The sequence below is a fragment of the Rhinopithecus bieti genome, unplaced genomic scaffold (assembly GCF_001698545.2).
Source record: "Rhinopithecus bieti isolate Rb0 unplaced genomic scaffold, ASM169854v2 scaffold_1295, whole genome shotgun sequence".
In the NCBI taxonomy this organism is placed as follows: Eukaryota; Metazoa; Chordata; class Mammalia; order Primates; family Cercopithecidae; genus Rhinopithecus; species Rhinopithecus bieti.
This window is the reverse complement of record NW_016803880.1, coordinates 5,273,759-5,290,643: the sequence shown is the minus strand read 5'-3', so window position 1 is coordinate 5,290,643 and position 16,885 is coordinate 5,273,759. Positions and strand designations below refer to the sequence as shown.

At 40.6% G+C, this 16,885-nt stretch overlaps 1 long non-coding RNA gene across 1 annotated transcript in view; it reads right to left on the bottom strand.

Moving 5' to 3' along the window:
• LOC108518316 (uncharacterized) overlaps positions 1 to 12,548 on the bottom strand; it is a 27,795-nt gene extending 15,247 nt beyond the window's left edge. Inside the window, exon 1 of the long non-coding RNA XR_001882345.1 lies at positions 11,117 to 12,548. This is a non-coding gene — a long non-coding RNA (uncharacterized LOC108518316). The remainder of the gene's footprint in view (positions 1 to 11,116) is intronic.
• Positions 12,549 to 16,885: the final 4,337 nt, after the last annotated feature.

Sequence of the window (16,885 nt, the reverse complement as noted above, 5' to 3'; positions counted from 1 at the left end):
TTTAAGAATGTTGAATATTGGCCCCCACTCTCTTCTGGTTTGCAGGGTTTCTGCAGAGAGATCTGCTGTTAGTTTGATGGGTAACCTTTGTGGGTAACCCAACATTTCTCTCTGGCTGCCCTTAATATTTTTTCCTTATTTCAACATTGGTAAATCTGATGATTATGTGTTTTGGGGTTGCTCTTCTACAGGAGTATTTTGTGATGTTATATGTATTTCCTGAATTTGGACGTCAGCCTGTCTGGCTAGGTTGGGGAAGTTCTCCTTGATAATATCCTGAAGAGTGTTTTCCAACTGAATCCATTCTCCCTGTCACTTTCAGGTACACAAATCAAACACAGGTTTGGTTTTTTCACATATTCTCATATTTCTTGGAGGCTTTGTTCATTCCTTTTCATTCTTTTTTCTTTAATCTTCTCACTTTATTTCATTAAGTTGACTTTCAATCCTTGATATCCTTTCTTCATCTTGATTGATTCAGCTATTGATACTTGTGTATGCTTCACGAAGTTCTTGTGCTGTGTTTTTCAGCTACATCGGGTCATTTATGTTGTTCTCTAAACTGGTTATTCTAGTTAGCAATTCCTCTAACCTTTTTTAAAGTTCTTAGCTTCCTTGCATTGGGTTAGAACATGAGGAGTTCAGCTCAGAGGAGCTGAACTATTACCCACCTTCTGAAGCTTACTTCTGTCCATTCATCAAACTCATTCTTCATCCAGTTTTGTTCCCTTGCTGGCAAGGAGTTGTTATACTTTGGAGGAGAAGAGGTGTTCTGTTTTTTTGAATTTTCAGGCTTTTGTGGTGGTTTTCCTCATCTTCATGGATTTATCTACCTTTGGTCTTTGATATTGGTAACCTTCGGATGGGGTCTCTGAGTGGGCATGCTTTTGTTAATGTTGATGTTATTCCTGTTTGTTAGTTTTCCTTCTAACAGTCAGGCCTCTCTGCTGCAGGTCTGCTGGAGTTTGCTGGAGGTCCACTCCAGACCCTGTTTGCCTGGGTATCACCAGAAAAGACTGCAGAACAGCCACGATTGCTGCCTGTTCCTTCCTCTGGAAGCTTCATCCTAGAGGGGCACCTGCCAGATGCCAACCAGAGGTCTCCTCTATGAGATGTCTGTCGACCCCTGCTGGGAGGTGTCTCCCAGTCAGGAGGCATGGGGTCAGGGACGAACTTGAGGAAGCGGTCTATCCATTAGCAGCTCTCGAGCACTGTGCTGGGAGATCCACTGCTCTCTTCAGAGCTGGCAGGCAGGAACGTTTAAGTCTGCTGAAGCTGCACCCACAGCCCCCCATTCCCCAGGTGCTCTGTCCCAGGGAGACAGGAGTTTTATCTATAAGCCCATGACTGGTGCTGCTGCCTTTCTTTCAGAGATGCCCTGCCCAGAGAAGAGGAATCTAGAGAGGCAGTCTGGCTACAACGGCTTTGCAAAGCTGCGGTGAGCTCTGCTCAGTTCAAACTTCCCAGCAGCTTTGTTTACACCGTGAGGGGAAAACTGCCTTTCCAAGCCTCAGTAATGGTGGATTCCCTTCCCTCCACCAAGCTTGAGCATCCCATGTCGACTTCAGACTGCTGTGCTGGAAGCGAGAATTTCAAGCCAGTGGATCTTAGCTTGCTGGGCTCTGTGGGGTTGGGATCCACTGAGTTAGACCACATGGCTCCCTGGCTTCAGCCCCTTTTCCAGGGGCATGAACAGTTCTCTCACCGGTGTTCCAGGCACCACTGGGGTGTGAAAAAAAAAACTCCTGCAGTTAGCTGGGTGTCTGCCCATATAGCCACCCAATTTTGTGCTTGAAACCCAGGGCTCTGGTGTTGTAGGCACCCAAGGGAATCTCCTGGTCTGCAGGTTGTGAAGACCATGGGAAAAGTGTAGTATTTGGGCTGGAATGCACCGTTCCTCATGGCACAGTCCCTCACAGCTTCCCTTAGCTTGGGGAGGGAGTTCCCTGACGTTTTGCCCTTTCCAGTGAGGCGATACCCCACCCTGCTTTGGCTCACCCTCCGTGGGCTGTACCCACTGTTTAACCAGACCCAATGAGATGAGCCAGGTACCTCAGTTGAAAATGCAGAAACCACTCACCTTCTGCATTGATCTCACTGGGAGCTGCAGACCAGAGCTGTTCTTATTCAGTCATCTTGCCAGCTACCCCTTTATATTCTTATTAGTGTTCCGCATGGAAAAAATCCATGAAATCAAAACTCCCTAGCACTGAACTCAAGACCTCCCTGGGATCTGCTCTCAAAAATACCTTTGGATTATATCTTTTCTATTTTTCTACCCAAAACTAACACTCCAGAAGAGGGCTATCAGTGCTTTTGATTTTTTTGCTATTCATTTGCCTCATATTTCCCAAAGGACAATTCCAAAACTACATAAAATCAATAGCATTAGGTAAGAGTCACTGCACCCTGAAACACAGTCTCCAGTGCAGGCGTACCAATGCATGTTAATGAAAGCAAAGAAACTGGCCATGAATAATTTAAAGTTTCTAAGTTGTCTGAACTTCTCAAGCCTAGGAGTCCTGTTTCAGATTTATAAACTCACCCATGACAACCTTCATCAGAGACCCTGCCCCTCCACGCAAAGCTGAATAGGCAGACGACAGTCACACTCCTTATGCCAGACACTGAAACTGAAAAATGCCCCCAGATTTCTACAAATGAGACTAAAGTGCCCTCTAGACATGTTTTGGCCCTCACGCAAATTCCCGTTTGGACATCCTGCCATCTTCTCACTTCTACAGAGATTTAAGCCACCTGGAAAACGTTGATGTTTCACAAAGCAAAGGGACAGTGAGAACATCTGCTATGTGTCTCTCAAGCAAAGGCAACGTCTCCGAGATCAAACCCTTCAGTTGTTCACTGAAAAATCTCCCGTTTTACACTAGCACTATCACTAAAAGCATGAGGTTTTGTTTCTCCCACAGACTGCTCACTCATCACAGTACACATGGCTGTCACATCATTAAAGTCCTTATCTCTACTCACCAGCATAACCAGAGTCAAACTGGAGAGAATACTGAGGGTGTTGAGTTGTCTGTGTCATTCATCAAAATGCCTGCTTGGGAAAAAAGAAGCTCATTGCTGGAAAAAAATAATGCTTCAGTCTTCATATCTCTCTTTATACCTCTCTTCATACCTCTCTCTCCTGAGAGAATATCCAAAGCTGCCAAAATTCAGAAAGACTCTCTCCTTGACCTAATTCTAGTCAGACTCCTCTAAACCCTTTAGACATCGACCTTGGTGTCCATCCTTGTCACGCCAGCATGACCCAGTTGTAGCAAAAATCCTATCAAGTCAGTTTAGTGAGAATCCTCACCCTTGATAACTGATTACAGTCCTCATCTTCACCATCCCCTAAGTGATGTCTAATCATCCGGGCCTGCCTTCAGCAAGAATCCTATCAAGTCAGTTTACCCAGAATTCTTCCCTACCCCTTGTGATGGTTAATGTTGAGTGTCAACTTGATTGGATTGAAGTATGCAAAGTATTGTTCCTGGGTGTATCTGTTAGGATGTTACCAAAGGAGATTATCATTTGAGTCAGTGGGACTGGGAGAGGCAGACCCACCCTCAGTCTAAGTGGGCACCATCTAATCAGCTGCCAGCGCAGCTAGGATAAAGCAGGCAGAAGTTAGGACAGGACTTGCTGAGTCTTCCCAGCCTTCATCTTTCTCCCATGCTGGTTGTTTCCTGCCCTCGAACATTGAACTCCAAGTTCTTCAGCTTTTGGACTCTTGCACTTACACCAGTGGTTTGCCAGGGGCTCTCAGGCTTTTGACCACAGACTGAAGGCTGCACTTCCGGCTTTCCTACTTTTGAGGTTTTGGGACTTGAACTGGTTTCCTTGCTTCTAAGCTTGCAGACAGCCTATTGTGGAACTTCTCTTTGTGATCGTCTCAGTCAATACTCCTAATAAACTTCCTTTCATATTAACATCTATCTTATTAGTTCTTTCCATCTAGAGAACCCTAATACAGCCCTTAAGTTTCCTCTTACTAAGTTTCCACCCATTGACTTTCACACTTTTGTTTGTCTATAAATCCCACTCGTTTGCAGTGTATTCAGAACTGAGCTCAGTTCTGTATTGAGGTCTCTTTCCCCCTGCTGCAATATCCTGAATACAATCTGCTTTCTCATGCTCTAACTTCTGTCCAGTTCTGATTGTCTTTGACATCGTCAACAAATCATTTCCCAGCACCTCCTGTTCAATCAATAAGGATTCACAGAGTTTGTATACATCCTTGGGAAATGAATGAGAGGCTGCTGGTTTCTACGCAAAATTCCCTGTGAATTAGGAAAGGCATTTCATTTAAAAATTATATTCTATAATTTGGAAAGGATGCATTTATTTATTTATTATTTTTATTTTATTTATTTATTTATTTATTTATTTATTTATTTATTTATTTTACAAGATGGGGTTTTGGTCTGTGGCCCAGGCTGAAGTGCAATGGCATGATCTCGGCTCACTGCAACCTCCACCTCCCAAGTTCAAGCTATTCTGCTTCAGCCTCCCAAGTAGCTGGGACTACAGGTGCACGCCACCACTCCCGGCTAGTTTTTGTATCATTAGTAGAGATGGGGTTTCACCATGTTGGCCAGGCTGGTCTAGAACTCCTGACCTCAAATGATCTACCCACCTCGGCCTCCCAAAGAGCTGGGATTACAGGTGTGTGCCACCGTGCACAGCCTGAAATGCATTTATTTTAAAATAAGTTTATTCAAAAGAAATACACTTATTTGAATCTGGGCTAAATATGATAGATGAAATGGTAATTTAGAATGTCCAAGCTCTTCTCAATAATGTAACAAATCTCTCTTATAGCACACATTAATATTATGACTTAAAGATCCTTTTTAAAATTCTAAAAAACAAAATAAGAAAGGAAGAAATTGAGGGGAAAAGGAAGGGAAGGAGAGGAAAAAGTCAGAAAAGAAGATGGGAGGGAGAGAAGGTAGGAGAACAGAAGGGAAATAGGAAGCAAGAAGAGAAAGGAAGGAGAGAAGGATAAAGAGAAAATGAGGTAAAAAAAGAAGAAAAGTAAGAAAGAAGAAAGGGAGAAAGGAGAGAAGGAAGGAAAGAAAGAGGTAGAGAGAAAAAGGAGGGAAAAAACATCTCAAATCACATTAATATAGTAAATGCAATGCTTTATTAATCATGTAGAAAATTACATCAATTAATCATTACTTTTCCATGTGTAATTAAAATATTAAATTATTTTGCTTGCATTAATCATGGTTAGTGAAAAGCTGCTAACACTACTTTTTCTGCAAATTTCTATTAATAAATATAGGGAAAATACAGAGTTATTTATAAAATTAAAGAAAAGCTTTTAAGATGAAGGATTATAATTTGAAAGTCTTTGCACCTGTGATTCTTCCAAAACAGCTGGAAGATGGGATCTTTGTTGCCCTCATCTTATTCTGGGTGTGCAATGATGAGGTTCTCTAGATTCTGAAGTCCCTCTGGACTCCAGAGGGAATCTGGAATTTTCAATGTTTGCTAATAAATAACATAAATACAACTCACTCACTCAGTCTTATTTCTTAGCAACAGCAGAAAATGCATCTGGCATGTGCCTTGCCCTTAGTAGTTCCTCAATACTCCTCACATGTGAAAAAATATTGTTTTTTGTGTTTTGGAATATTGCTAGTGAACTACAGATAAGGCAGCGAGTGTAATGAAAACAAAAATAAAATAGAAGTATATAAATAACTAAAACACAAATTACCATTCGTTTCTGTAAATCTTTGTATATTTTGGGGAAATCTATATTTGCAGGAATTTGGAGGAAAAATCAACATGAAACAAAGATTTTTCAGGTGTTCATTAGAGTGTCACAGGTAGGGTTCTCTGGAAGAAACATGGAGGTGGGGTTTGAGGTCACAGCCTATGAAGGGAAAGAAGGGGAAGAAAGATTATGCAGAAGCCACTCTGGGATGAAGGTTCCTCCAAGATGATCCATGTGCTTTGTTTCCTCCAAAAATAATACACTGGAAACACTTTGGGGCCTTTTTTTTTTTCTTTTTTTAGACGGAGTCTTGCTCTGTTACCCAGGCAAGAGTGCAACGGCGCAATCTTGGCTCACCGCAACCTCCACCTCCTGGGTTCAAGCAGTTCCCCTGCCTCAGCCTGCCAAGTAGCAGTGATTACAGGCTCACACCACCATACTTGGCTATTTCTTTTTTTTTTTTTTTTTTTTTTTTTGGCCAGGCTGGTCTCAAACTCCTGACCTCAGGTGATCCACCTGCCTTGGCCTCCCAAAGTAGGGGACATTGTTTTTAAAAAGTTAAAGGATACAAAATTAAAAAGCTAGATAGGAGGAATAGGTTCTAATGTTCTAGACTACTATAGAATGATTATATTTAATAATAATAAACATTATAGTTTCAAATAACTGAAAGAAGGATATTGAATGTTCCTAATACGAAGCAATGATAAATGCTTAATGACAGATATGCTAATTACCCTGATCTAAGCACTATACATTATATGTATCAAAATACCAATATGTACCCCCAAACATGTACACCTATTGTGTGTCAATTTTAAAAAGAAAAATAGTTTGGATGGATCCTCAAAATGTTCTATTCATTCAGCTTCCATAAGTGACATTTATTAAAAGTTTTGATTAAAAGGAAACTTTTATGAATTATGATTGTGACAAAGATTTGGTCCAGCTTTTGAATGTTCTCCTAGGCCTATCTGTGCACTTTCTTGTAAAACATGGTTTTAGCAAGAACCCTGCTAACTTTAGCAAGAACCCTCCATCCTTGACATCTGATCAGGTTCCTAACCCTCCACCACCCCCAGATGATATCTGATCATCCTGGTCTATCTTCAGCAAGAATCTAATAAGTTCAGTTTGGCCAGAATCCTGCTTACTCCTGGTGTTATTTCTAAGTAATTTTTCATGCATGATCCCTACCTTCCACCATGGCTATAAATTCCCTCTTGTCAGTACTGTGTTTGGAATTAAGCCCAATCTTTCTCCCCACTGCAAAATCCCACTGCAATGGTCCCTATATTATAATGGTCCTGGATAAACTTCCTGTTATTTAAAGTATGGTAGTACTTTAAAGTGTCACTGAATTTTTTTTTCTTTAACCATTATTAGGGAAATACACCAAAATGTTAAAATTGGTTGTAGATATTTTTCTGCTTCTATGTACTATTCTTCATTTACCTGTTATTAAGAGTGAACATGTATAACTCTTAAGGAAGTTATAATTATACAATAAAATCCAACACCAAAAGGGGTGAGACAAGTGTTTATGTGGCAAAGAGTGTGAAATGAAAAGTTTGGATCTAAAAAAAATTAAAAATTAACAATGGTTTATTTTGATTAACTGGAATTATAAATAATTTTATTTTCTTTTACTTTTCCAAATTTCTTTTCTTTTCTTTCTTTCTTTTTTTTTTTTTTTTTTAACAGTGTCTTGCTCTGTCTCCCAGGCTAGAGTGTAATGGTGCAATTTTGACTCACTGCAGCCTCCACCTCCCAGGTTCAAGCAATTCTCCTGCCTCGGTCTCCAGAGTAGCTGGGATTACAGGCACCTCCCACCACGTCCAGCTAATTTTTGTATTTTTAGTCGAGACAGGGTTTCACCATGTTGGCCCGGCTGGTCTCAAATTCCTCACCTCAAGTGATCTGCCCTCCTTAGCCTCCCAAAGTGCTGGGGTTACAGGCATAAGCCACCATGCCCGGCCTACTTTTCCAAATTTCTTATAGAGAGGAGTTATTACTCGTATTATGGGGAAAAAAGCAAGTCCTTCAAACACTTTTGATTTTAAAATATATTTAAAATATAAAATAACGAACCTGGTGGAGACATTAACCTTGGGTAGCTGAGACAGGTACTTCTCCGAGGAGAGAAAGAATTAAACAGTTGACATAGCTTCAAGCCTTGCTAAACTCAGGTTGCAATAGGAGCAGGACAGTTTGCTGAGAGGGACAGTGAACAGCAGTATTTGGAGTAGAGGATCGGCCTCCAGTACAATGACTAGTTACAGGTTCTTTCGGGGATTCTCAGGGTTTCTGAAAATGGAAATGCCTTTTCATCTGGAACACTTTTGAAAGGGACTTCAATCTATCTTTCCTCCATGCAGGGGGCTTTCCAAGCACATCATATGAAAATTACAGCAAGTGGCATCTGTCTTGTTAACAGCCCTCTCCTCATGAGTCATTCAGGTGTTCATCACACCCACAGACCCTCCACTCACACCACCATCTCCCACCATCAAAAGTATTTGTACCAGTGTGACTAGAGGCCTGCTGGATTCTCTCCTCATCCACTGACAGGATGTCTCTTAAAAACCACGCCAAGTAGGGTGTGAACCATCCAACTCCAAGCAAAGCCTGCGCTGCCGCAACTCTGCCTCACAGACTCACAGACTGTCACTGGTGGTCACAGAATTAGTCAACAGGAACTTGACTGTACTGGGGGACGTTTTCCAGGCCTCATCTCATCTCTCAGTTCCAAAGAGCTAATCTGAGAAATAAATTAAACCTTTTACAGTATTGCTGCTGTAAAATCAAAAGGAAAATCATAAATGTTGTAGAAAGTACAATCTTGATGCCATTTAAAACGCCATACCTTTTCAGTCAATGCAATGCCTCGGTTATATTCTTCTCCTTTAAATCAAGTAGGTCACTTACTACTTAAAGAGATAATCTGAATATGAATACATTCTATATTATAACACAGAAGAGATAGAGATTAAATGGATTATTTTAAAACTTTAGAAACTTGGAATGAATGAATTGATTCCATAATACATATCTCTTTCAGAAAATTATTTTACTTTAAAATCTCCAGTGAAAGATATTTGAAGCCCATCTTTGTTTCTACCTATATTTGGAATTCCTGATTGATTTTCCAATGTAATCTTTTAAGAGACTTATAATGTATTCCATTTTTTAAAAAATGAATGTTTCTTTTATTTCTGAATTTAAGATATATAATCATCTTATAAGTATAAAATATTCTAAAAAGGATCCAATCTAATATCTGATTTTTATGGAATTAATTTTTTTATTCTATACAAACAGAGTCTTAACTAATTTCAGGGAGAATGATCTGTTTGTAATTTAACCTTCAAATTAAAATCCAACTAGCTACAAGCTTTTAGATGCCTGCCTCATGGGAAATGAGATATTTATGAGGGAAGGCTAATGGTTAAGTCCTAAAGTCTTTCCCTTGAACAAGGATAAAAGGTTTCTAATCATTGAAATTTTTTAAAATCATTAAGGAAGGTATTCACTGGACTAAGGCATAAGGGGTAAAGAGTAGCCTTTAATGAGATTTGAAGACTTGTTTTAGAATATATGTTTTGCCAGAATAAAACATGTATCTTCTGGTGGGATTTGGAAAGGTAGATACCATACTGGGTTTATCCCCAGGCATCAAGGTAGAGGAGAGGTGGGGAACAGTGCTCAATACAGGTGAGTGCCATAAAATGTTTATTGTTAACAGGTCAAAAGACAAGAAGAATGTATTAGGTAGCAAATGGGTATTACATCACTCTGAGTAACACCATGTATATTAGAGCTGACTATTCTAGGTACATTTATAGCCATTCTTGGTGTAAAAGATTTTTAAAAATTTATTTATTTAGGTATGGGTCATTGCCCCCTTAAATGTAAAGCAAATGTAATTTTTGGCAATCTATTTCCCTAGTTTAGATTTGTCACTGTTGATTTGCTGAGAGCCACTCACGACACAGATGAAAGGGCATATGGCCAGGCACAGAAAGACAAACACTGCATGATCTCACTGAAATGCAGAACTGAAAGAGTCAAATGTATGGAAGCAGAGATTAGAATGATGGTTACCCACACTTGACGGCAGAGGGGAGAATTGGGCAGAGGGGTGAATTGGGCAAAGGATACAATATTTCAGTTACACAGAGGGAATAACTTCAAGAGATCTACCATACAGCATGACGACTAGTTAAAAACAATGTACTGAATACTTGAAAATAGCAGAGAGTGGATTTTAAATTTTCTTACCACAAAAAAGTTTAGTATCAGTATGCTAATTAGCTTGATTTAGCCATTCTACAATGCATACATATTTCAAAACATCATGTTTTATACCATAAATACAAATTTATTTTCAACTAAAAAACTAAATAGCATATGGGTTAACACAAATTATTATTTAAGGCGCTATTTAATTCAAGCAGTTATTTCATCTAGGCTTGAGGTATCACTGTATTCTAAAAATGAACGGCTTCAAGTTCTAGAGCCACACACTGCAGGCTTAAAGTAAAAGTCTACGTGGGGACCTTGAGTTTAACAGAAGAGCAGCAGATACAGAGGGCCTGAGGGTAAGATACAGACAATGGGAGAGAATAAGCAGGCTGGGCCAAGGATTAGCTTTTATCCATAACCTCTAATTACAACTGATTATCTGTGATGTGACCATAGAAGAAGGAAAATTATTTGCAGTGAGAATCAGGATGCATGAAGTTACACTTTATGTTCATATTTCTGTGTATAACATTAAATATATTTATTGCTCTTTTCTCCTACAAAAGGGAAGTGACCCCTTTTAAGGACCTGCTTAAAATATATAAAATCCAGGGCAACTTTCTTGGTGTAGGAATTGCTTTATAGTAGTTGAACAGAAGTGATGATTCCATCGGTAATTCTGCACATAGACAAGTTTGTTATATCTATTGAGGACATATGTAAAGTAAAAAAAAAAAAAAGTTCTCATATATTATAGTCCTCAAAAATGCTGGTAAATTTGAGAAAACTGAAATAAGTTTGTACTTTCCTTGGGCTGGATTTATATTAGAACATTTAATATCAATTAAACAGACAAACTGTAAGTCGCAAGATAGCTGAATAGAACCCTCCAGCAATTACTCCCAAACTGGAGCACCAAATTGAAAAATTACTCATGCAAAAAAGCACTTTCATAAAAGCCAAAATCAGGTGAGCGATCAAGGTACCTGATTTCGACATCACATCAAGGAAAGAGGCACCAATGGGGTTAGGAAAGGCAGGCCTGCCCTGCATACACCACTCCTCCCTTCCCCTCCAACAGCAGCAGATGGGGTTAGGCAAGGCAGGCCTGCCCTGCATACACCACTCCTCCCTTACCCTCCAGCAGCAGCAAGTGGAGAGAGAATCTGTGTGCCTGGGGGAGGGAGGACACAGTGACTGTGGAACTTTGCAGTGGAACTCAGTGCTGTCTTGTCACAATGGAACACAACACAAGCCAGTGCTCACTTAGCTGAATTCTGAAGGAAACACCAACCCCAGCCAGAGAGGAACGCTGTGCCCCAGTGGTAGGAGCTTGAGATCCAGCTAGCTCTACTACCAGCTGACTACAGGAGCCTGGGGCCGGGATAAATTTAAAAGGCAATTAGGCCAAAAGGGCTTCACAAGGACTTTCCTGGTGCTGTGCTGAGCTTGAAGCCACTAGGCTTGATTTACCTACAACCCAGTGAAACACCAGCTGTGGTGGCTAAGGGATTACTTGTGTCAACCCCTCCCCCAACTCCAGGCAGTGCAGCTTTCAGCTCCAGGAAAAACTTCTTCCACTTGCAGAAAGGAGAGAGAACAATACAGAGGACTTTGTCTTGCAACTTGGGTACCAGCTCAGTCACAGTAAAATAAACCACAAAGCAGATTCTTAAAGCCCCTGATTCTAGGGCCCAGCTCCTGCACAGCATTTCTAAACCTACTTGGGCCAGATGGGAACCTGCTACTCTGAAGGTAAGGACCCAGTACTGGCAGGATTCACCACTTGCTGATCAATCATCCCTTGAGCCTTACATAAACATCAGCTGTAGCCAGGCAGTAGTTGCCACAAGCTTTGGGTGAGACCCAGTACTGCGCTGGCCTCAGGTGCGACCCAGCATAGTCCCCGCTACGACGTCCAGGGGACTACTCACATCACCTCTCCCCCAGCTCCAGTTAGCCCAGCACAGAGGGAGAGACCCTTTCTGTTTGGGGAAAGTGAAGATTGATAATGACAGACTTTGCCTGGCAATCCAGGGAATTTTTCCAGATCTTATCCAAGCCCACCAAGGGTAGCACCTCTAGGAGTCTGTAAGAATTACTAAGGTACTGGGCTTGGGGCAACCCTAGTGTGGATATGGATGTAGTGACCAAAGACTTAGATCGCAACACTCAATTCTCTTTGAATACATGAAAAGCCTTCTCAACAAGGACGAGTCCAAACAAGCCCAGAATGTGATGATTAGAATAAATCTTTGGTTCCCAAATATCGATGAACATGTGCAAGTATTTCCATAAAACACATGGAAATTAAATAATATGGTCCTGAATGAACAGTGAGTTAATGAAAAAATTTACAAGGTAATTCTTAAAAATCTCTTAAATGAAAGTACCACATACCAAAACCTATGGAATACAGCAAAAGTAGTCATAAGAGGAAAGTTTATAGCAAGAAGCACCTATTATCAAGAAAGCAGAAAAACTTAACGTGCACCTAATGATGCGTCTTAAAGAACTGGAAAAACAAGAGCAAACTGAATCCAATATTAGTAGAAAGAAATAAGAAAGATCAGGGCAAATACAACTGAGACTGAAATTTTAAAAAATACAAGAGATTAATGAAACAAAAAGTTGGTTTTTGGAAAACATAAACAAAATCAACAAACCTTGTGATGGTTAATACTGAGTGTCAACTTGATTGGATTGAAGAATGCAAAGTATTGATCCTGGGTGTGTCTGTGAGGGTGTTGCCCTCAGGAGATTAACATTTGAGTCAGTGGACTGGGTAAGGCAGAACCCCCCCCCCTTAATCTGAGCGGGCACCATCTAATCAGCTGCCAGCATGGCCAGAATAAAAAGCAGGCAGAAGAACATGAAAAGATGAAACTGGCTTAGCCTCCCAGCCTACATCTTTCTCCTGTGCTGGATGCGTCTTACCCTCAAACATCAGACTCCAAGTACTTCAGCTTTGGGACTCAGACTGGCTTCCTTGCTCCTCAAGGTCCATTGTGGGACCTTGTGATTGTGTGAGTTTCTTGATAAACTCCCCTTAGTTCTGTTCCTCTCGAGAGCTGTTAGTTCCGTTAGTTCTGTTCCTCTAGAGAACCCTGACTAATACAGATATTGGTACGAGTAGAGTGGGGCCCTGCTGAAAAGATACCCAAAATTGTGGCAGTAACTTTGGGACTGGGAAACAGTCAAGGGTTGGAACAGTTTGGAGGGCTCAGAAGAAGATAGGAAAATGTGGGAATTTTCGGAACTTTCTAGAGACTTTCTGAATGTCTTTGCCCAAAATGCTAATAGCGATAGGGACAATAATGTCTGGGTTGAGGTGGTCTCAGATGGAGATGAGAAAGTTTTTGGGAACTTGAGCAAAGGTAACTCTTGTTATGTTTTAGCAAAGAGACTGACATCATTTTGCCCCTGCCCTAGAGATTTGTGGAACGTTGAACTTGAGATAAATGAGTTAGGGTATCTGGCAGAAGAAATTTCTAAGCAGCAAAGCATTCAAAAGGTGACTTGGGTGCTGTTAAAGTTATTCAGTTTCATAAGAGAAGCAGAGCATAAAAGTTGAGAAAATTTGCAGCTTGACAATGCAATAGAAAAGAAAATCCCATTTTCTGAGAAGAAATTCAAGCCAGCTGCAGAAATTTGCATAAGGAACAAGCAGCTGAATGTTACTCCCCAGGATAATGTGGAAAATGTCTCCAGGGCATGTCAGAGGTCTTCACAGCTGCCCCTCCCATCACAGACCTGGAGGCCTAGGAGGAAAAAGTGGTTATGTGGACCAGACCCAGAGTCCCCCTGCTGTATGCAGCCTAGGGACTTGCTGCCCTGGTTCCCAGCTGCACCAGCTGTGGCTTAAAGGGGCCAATGTAGAGCTCAGGCTGTGGCTTCAGAGAGTGCAAGATGCAAGTCTTGGCAGCTTCCATGTGGTGTCGAGCCTGCCAGTGCACAGAAGTCAAGAATTGGGCTTTGGGAACCTCCACCCAGATTCAGAAGATGTATGGAAATGCCTGGATGTCAGGAAGTTTTCTGCAGAAGCAGGGCTCCTCATGGAGAACCTCTGCTAGGGCAGCACAGAAGGAAAATGTGGGATTGGATTTCCCACACAGTGTCCCTACTGGGGCATTGCCTAGTCAAGTTGTGAGAAGAGGGCCACTGTCCTCCAGACTCCAGAATGGGAGATCCAGTGACAGCTTACACCGGGTGCCTGGAAAAGCCACAGACACTCAACACCAGCCCATAAAAGCAGTCAGGAGGGAGGTTGTACCCACAAAGCCACAGGAACAGAGCTGCCGAAGACCACAGTAACTCACCTCTTACATCAGCGTGACCCAGATGTGAGACATGGAGTCAAAGGAGATCATTTTGGAGTTTTAAGATTTGACTGTCCTGCTGGATTTCAGATTTGCATGGGGCCTATAGCCCCTTTGTTTTGGCCAGTTTCCCCCATTTGGAACAGGTATATTTACCCAATGCCTGTACCCCTATTGTACCTAGGAAGTAACTAACTTGCTTTTGATTTTACAGGCTTATAGGCTGAAGGGGCTTGCCTTGTCTCAGATGAGACTTTGGACTGTGGACTTTTGAGTTAATGTTGAAATGAGTTAAGAGTTTGGGGGATTTGGGGGGACTGTTGGGAAGGCATGATTGATTTTGAAATGTGAGGACATGAAATTTGGCAGGGGACAAGGGTGGAATGATATGGTTTGGCTTTGTGTCCCCACCCAAATCTCATCTTAAATTGTATTCCCATAATTCCCACATGTTGTGAGAGGGTCCTGGTAGGAGAAAATTGAATCATGGAGCCGGTTTCCCCTATACTGTTCTTATAATAGTGAATAAGTCTCACAAGATCTGACAGTTGTATAAGGAGTTTCCACTTTTGCTTCATTCTCATTCTCTCTTTGCCTGCCACCATCCATGAAATACTTGACCCGCTCCTCCTTGCCTTCTGCCATGATTGTGAGGTCTCCCCAGCCATGTGGAACTGTGAGTCCATTAAACCTCTTTTTCTTCCCAGTCTTACATATGTCTTTATCAGCAGTGTGAAAATGGACTAATACAAACCTTTAGCCAGACTAAGGGGATAAAAAGGGAGAAAAGTCAAATAAATACAATTGAGATGAAAAAGGAGACATTACAACTAAAACCACAGAAATTCAAAGAATCATTAGAGACTACTATGAGAAAATATATGCCAATACATTTGAAAACCTAGAAAAAAATGGATATATTCCTAGATACATACAACCTACAAAGATTGAACCATGAAGAAATCCAAACTCTGAATAGACAAATAACAAGTAATGAGATCAAAGCTGTAATAAAAAAGTCTCCAATCAAAGAAAAGCCCAGCACCTGATGGATTCACTACTGAATTCTACCAAACATTTGAAAAATTAATACCAATCCTACTCAATCTATTCCAAAAAAGTCAAGGAGGAGGGAATACTTCTAATACTATGAGGCCAGTACTACCCTGATACCAAAACCAGAGAAAGGCACATCAAAAAAAGAAAACTGCAAGACAGTATCTCTGATGAATATTGTTGCAAAAATTCTCAACAAAATACTAGCAAACATTTTTAACAATACATTTAAAAGATCATTCATCATGACCAAGTGGAGTTCATCCCAAGGATTCAAGGATGGTTCAACATATACAAATCAACTGATATGATTCATCATATCAGCAGAACATAGGACAAAAACTATATGATCATTTCAATTGATGCTGAAAAACCATTTGATAAAATTCAACATCCTTTCATGATTAGAAAAAAAAAAAAAAAAAACTTGGGACAGAAGGAACATATCTCAACATAATAAAAGTTATGTAAGACAGACCCATAGCTGTATCATACTGAATGGGGAAAAACTGAAAGCCTTTCCTCTAAGGTCTGGAAGACAACAAGGATGCCCACCACTGTTATTCAACATAGTACTAGAAGTCCCAGCTACAGCAATCAGACCAGAGAAAAAAAATAAAGGGCACCAACATTGGAAAGAAATAAGTCAAATGGTCCATGTTTGCAAATTATGTGATCTTATATATAGAAAAACCAAAAACCCTAAAGACTCCACAAGAAAACTGTTAGACCTGATAAGCAAGTTCAGTAAAGTTTCGAGATACAAAGTTCAACATACAAAAATCAGTAACATTTCTTTTTTTATATTTTTTTGAGACAGAGTCTCACTCTTGTTGCCCAGGCTGGAGGGCAATGGTGCAATCTCGGCTGACTACAACCTCCGCCTCCCAGGTTCAAGTGATTCTCCTGCCTCAGCCTCCCAAGTAGCTGGGATTACAAGCATATGCCACCACACCTGGCTAATTTTGTATTTTGAGTAAAGACATGGTTTCACCATGTTGGTCAGGCTGGTCTTAAACTTCTGACCTCAGGTGACCTGTCCACTGGCCTCTCAAAGTGCTGGGATTAGAGGTGTGAGCCACCACTCCCAGCCAAAAATCTGTAGCATTTTTATTTATCAACAATGAACAATCTGAATAAGGGATAAAGAAAATAATCTCATTTACAACAGTTACAAATAAAATAAAATACCTAGGAATTTACCAAAGAAGCAAGAGATCTCCACAATAAAACTATAAAATATTGATTAAGGAAGTTGTCTATACTTCTTGGTGACTTTTAAAAATAATAATACATGAAGAAATTGAAGAGGACACACAGAAAATGGAAAGATGCTCATGCTCATGGATTGGAAGATTTGATATTGTTAAAATGCCAATACTACCCAAAGCTATCTACAGTTTAAATGCAGTCACTACCAAAATACCAATTATATTCTTTATGGCAAGAAAAAAATAATTCTAAAATTTATATGGAGCCATCATAGAGCCTGAATAGGCAAAGCTATCCTGAGCAAAAAGAACAAAACTGG